At 43.3% G+C, this 5,213-nt stretch overlaps 1 long non-coding RNA gene across 2 annotated transcripts; it reads left to right on the forward strand.

The window, feature by feature from the left end:
* Positions 1–511: 511 nt before the first annotated feature.
* On the forward strand, positions 512–4,102 carry LOC129155661 (uncharacterized). 2 transcript variants are annotated; one of them, XR_011518562.1, is made up of 5 exons: positions 534–1,429; positions 1,492–1,593; positions 1,670–2,136; positions 3,434–3,497; positions 3,587–4,102. It is a non-coding gene; the product is annotated as an uncharacterized lncRNA (long non-coding RNA). The 2 variants fall into 2 exon arrangements; XR_011518556.1 differs by having other exon boundaries at positions 512–1,429; positions 1,670–3,497.
* Positions 4,103–5,213: the final 1,111 nt, after the last annotated feature.

The raw sequence follows: 5,213 nt of genomic DNA on the forward strand, positions 1-5,213 counted from the left end.
TGTGGGGAGGGGCTGTGTCGGTGAGAAGCATCAACATATACATATATGGACAATGGGTTTCCATAGCCCCGATAACACATTTTGGAAGAAAAATTGGAGGTGGCTACCACCTCCATTTTGACCGTGTCACAGGTTCCGTCAAGCCCAGACAATTCCACAAAAGGGAAGCGAGGTGGAGCTGAGGGTGGGGCTGTAAGGCTGGGATCAAAGGACGCCACCCGGTCGAACTAGCTACAAGCTAACCTGAAGATAATCCAAAACTAACGCGGAGGTGGGACATAAGCTAATAGAGGTAGCTGCCTAGCTACAACCGGAGCTAACTCTGTGGAACACCAGTGACTTGAAGCTCACACGGAGTTTGTGTGGAGGTTTGCGGCGCTTTTTCATGAAAACTATCTTTCTGTGAATAAAAAAGTATTAAATCGGTAAGTTTATAAGTTATTTCCTTAATGAAAATATATTTTCCTTTGAGCAAGTTTTCAATATTTTTAGCGTACCGTATTTTCCGGACTATAAGTCACTCCGGAGTATAAGTCGCACCAGCCATAAAAAGTATAATGAAGAAAAGAAAAACATATATTAGTCGCACTGGAAAATAAGTCGCATTTTGGGGGGACATTTTATTATTTTTCTTACAAAATCTGAGACCAAGCGTTTCATTTTGCATGACAAGTACCGGTAACAATAACAGAATAAACAACACGGCACAGCAGCGCACCACGGTCTCCAGTAGAGGATGGCGGTGTTTGAAACCCTCCCAGCAGGACAGGGGAGCTCAGTCGCGGGTCGGAGCCGGCCCGCAGCAGTGCACCATAGGCTGCAGTAGGTGATGAGCTGCAGTAGGCAGAGGAGCTGAAACCTGGGCCAGATCCAGTGTGCAACAGGCTCCAGCAGGTGATGGCTGTGTGTTTTTTATTCCCAGCGGGGCAGGGGATCTCATTCCTGGTCCAGAGCCAGCCTGCAGCAGCGCGGTATAGCCTACATAATTTGGTATATAAGTCGTTACGGAGTATAAATCGCAGGACCAGCCAGACTATGAAAAAAAAGTGCAACTTATAGTCCAGAAAATACGGTAGTTATTAGTATTTGAGATAAATTAGCAGGCTAAATACATTTCTACAGAGCCCCTCTGATGACATGGTCCAAAAAATAAATAAATTGTGGCCACGAAATACTATTTTGAGGCCACGAAATAGCTATAACGTGGGCACGAAATACGTATTCGTGCCCACGAAATACTTATTTGTGGTCACGGAATAGCAGGATGAGGTAATCTGCTGACCCCGCCAGTCACCAGTAGGGGAGCTGTGGGTATAAAAAGCAGACTCAGGCAGTGCTTCCTTCCTTGTTTACGGAAGTAGCTGCACTACCCAAACAGAAGCTGTATTTTGGAACAGTGGCAGCGTAAACTGGATGCGTGTGGATCGCGGTGAGTATTCTGATCAGCTGTTAAAAAGCAGATTGGTGATAACTGATATAGGCTATATACAGACAGAGGCGACATTTGGAAGCCTGATGAAAGCTGTAACGTTACCGCGTGCTGTTGGAAAAGAAGCGTGCTTGCCTTCTAGGTGATCTATTGTTGTCGGCGTGGTATGTATGTGCGGCACGCCCAGTATGAATAATCTTTTCTTGGGTTAATAAGGTTTATTACCATTTTTCTTTTTAGGGCCCGAGGTGTTGTGGTGCTATGACAAAGTGTTTTTGAGTCACTGCTGTGACTCCCCCCTCAACCGAGGAGCGGTTCGATAGAGCGGACCAACCTATTGGGATCTGTTTGGGCCGCCGCTCACTCGGACCATAACCGAGGATTTTAACCAGTGCTGGTGCTCCGCCGCCAGACGTTCTCCCACCCAGCGTGTTGGTTGGAGTGGAAAGGGAGATCCTTTCTCCCCTCTGACGCAAGAGGATTCTGGAGCACTATTGTACTTTTTAACAGAGTTTATTTTATTGTGGTTTTTAACTTTGATTTGTTTTGTCCAGGCTGGAGCCAAGGGTGGTGGCAGTGGTTCTTCTGTGTGCGAGTTGGTGTGGGCCCTCCTTCACATCTGTGTGACTGTTCACTGGTGCTTCGGGTGATTTTTAGTATTTAGTTTGTGCTGTTGCTAGAACCTCCAGTGGGTCCACCTTACCTTGGTAAGCTCCAGCCTGGTAATACTAATTATTTTCTTTCCCTTGTTTTAATTCTTCCTTTCTATTTTTAAATTAGTAGTTTAAATTGCTGTCCTTTTAACAAAACATGAAATAAAATTGTGGACCGTGCGTACACCTTGTTTCTGCTGCCTTTGTGAGAGCATTGAACCTATGTGTGCCTAAAAGGTACCAATTTTATTTTCCTTGGGTGAAATTCCCAAGGTGGCGTTGTTTTAATCTTTTTACTTAACATTCTGTTTAGTACCAGTAAACCCCCTACCACCTTTGCCTCGCCACATTAAGATATTAGCTTCTATTTTGGGATGACGTATTAAAGTCGGGTCCGCTCCAGCCAGTGACTCCGAACCTGACCACAACTCCTGTTACTGCAGCATTTGTTATTCCAGTCCGCATGGCAGCGGATCGCAGATTCAGCCACACCATAAAACAGCAATAAGTCGGTCTGAGGTAAAAGTGAACCTCATGGCTATATAGCTTTTCCCTACAGACATTACACACAAGTAGGTTACCAGTTCAGGTTTACGCAGCGCAGAAGGAAGGAGAGCGCTCTGGCCGCACAGGTTAAATGTTCCTACTTTAAGAAAACCGTTAAATTGCATTTTTATGTGCTACCTGGGGACTCTAAATATTTATTTAAAATGAAATCAAAGGAAATTGTAATGGTATTGAATGTTTATGAATTACTATTTAAAAAATGAAAGTGATGGGGAAAAAGGTCGATCTATGACAGCTGCAGACGTGTTCCAGCGGAACCACGGCTCACGGGTGCACAAGTGAGCACATCTGGGCTGGGCAGCTATTTCGTGGCCACAAATAAGTATTTTGTGGCCACGAAATAGCTATAACGTGCCCTCAAAATAGTATTTCATGGCCACAATTTATTTATTTTTTGGACCATGTCATCAGAGGGGCTCCGTACATTTCATATATTTCTAAAACTTAATACTTGTTTGTATCTTGTACAGCCAACTAGCCTTTATTCTGGACTCAGCACAATTCACCAAAAGTAAAGAGACATTATACAGATGAAGTAAGCATAAGATAACTTACTGGAAGAAACTGAATTATCATCAGAACCAGAACAAGAGAGCCCGATAACAGCCATGTGAAAATAATAATTAAAAAGTATGTATGTATAATAGAAATAGAAATAAAAATATATTAGACTTAGTGTAACTCACTGTGATCCAAACAATAAATCAGCCATAGCTGATTAGCAATCATGAAATGAGGTCTGGGAATTTTTAAGTTTCATTCTTTTATTACATTTTTTTCTGAGATCTGTTAAAAGGTCACCATGGCAGCTTGCGTGTCTTCAACGTCGGCTACATAAAGCAGCAAGTGTAAGTACCATGAACCTGTCTTGACCACTTCATGTATGGTTTTTGCAGTTTAAGCAGCTAGGCCAAACCTGTTATTTTTTTCTCCATAGCCATTTGGATCATTGGAGACAGCTACGTGAGGCGTGGTGCCCAGAGAGCTGCAGAGACCCTCGGAGACAACCTTGGCCTCCCTGACGTCCGTGTCTCCTGGTTCGATTGGGGCAGACCGAGGTGGAAATACCTTCTCCCCTTCTTTTTCCACTCCCTGCAGGGAAGAGCAGCTCCTGATGTCCTTCTCATTCACTGTGGCGGCAATGACATGGGGGTGGTCAGCAGTGTGAAGCTGGTCAACATTATGAAGGAGGACCTGCACCGGCTTCACCTTCTACACCCTCATATGATGATCATCATGTCATCCATCACCCATAGGTGTAGCTGGAGGACAGGTGTAAAACTTGCTAAAATTGAGAAGGCCAGGAGGTTTGTTAACAGTGTTATGGCTACACTTATTTCTAGCTTAAATGGTGCCGTTGTTGTGCATCCTCACATCACATCTTCCTGTACCGACACTTTGTGTCCTGTTATTTTATAAAATGTGATGTAAAAAAATAAATGTTTTTGCTCAATTACTGGAATTTCTTTGGTTAGGACAAAAAGGAGGGAAGCATCATTCATGCCAAGTTGCTTCTACAACAGGCCTCTTTTAAGTCCAACAGTTTCTTAGCAGCCAATAGAAATGTGTTCTTTACTAACTTTACTTGGTTTAAAAATCTTCCTAAAATAAACCTTAGAGGCTGCCGTATTGCACAACCCAATCATACTTGTTATGTAAATATTAGCTTTGTAGATATTTGAAGAGTTTTTTTACAGATAGATATTTGTGAGCTAAAAAACCATAAACTTAAATAATTTGTCATTCTTTATTGAAAAACAACAAAATACAGGTATACAGAAAGTGTGGGAAAATTATAATGTGAAAGTATTGCTCTTTAAATGTAATACTATTTATCTTTGTAGCCCCCTGGGTTACACAGTTTACCTAAAACCCTTCAATGGAGTAAACCAGGTTTGACATTACTTTGTATCCACATGAACAGTGAGGTGCATGTATAATGTTAACTGTAACGTTGCCACTTAAGTTATGCAGTTTACATTGAGTATTTTTCAGTTGAGAACAGGCCTCAGATGAGAAATGTTTGTTTCCATTTATGTGTGTATTATTGTTTTGTTGATTGTTTAGTCTAAGGATGTTGGACTGAATTTTAAACAAATGAAAGCTGTGTAGGAACAATAGCAAGTTATGAACACTAGGGGGAGCTTTGGGGAAAGTTCGAGAAGAGGGAGAGCGCGGGAAGGAGAGAGAGAGAGAGACGGCGGGGGGTTGAGACGTTGGGACGAAGAAGCGGGAGAGAGGAGAGCGGAAGACAGCAATGGAAGAAGCCCGGAGAGACCACCGAAATTTCAGAGCCGTAGCTGTGAACTACGTTTGAGTTCAGTAACAGAAACTACATCGGACCTAAAGACTGAAGAACGGTTAAAAAACCTGGCCGGCTTTGAGGAGTGGGGACGTTGCAGTTGAGGAGCCGTTAGATGATTTCAACGGTGCTGGCAGCTTTAACGAGCCATACAGCTTCTACCTGGGATAATAAGGGACAGAGACGGGACTGATCGGGAGCTGGTTGGAGCAGGAGACGCAAGGAGAGTCGGAGGAGTGGTGTGGGGAAGTTCGCTGAGGAC

This window comes from Nothobranchius furzeri, chromosome 2, assembly GCF_043380555.1.
Source record: "Nothobranchius furzeri strain GRZ-AD chromosome 2, NfurGRZ-RIMD1, whole genome shotgun sequence".
Classification (NCBI taxonomy): domain Eukaryota; kingdom Metazoa; phylum Chordata; class Actinopteri; order Cyprinodontiformes; family Nothobranchiidae; genus Nothobranchius; species Nothobranchius furzeri.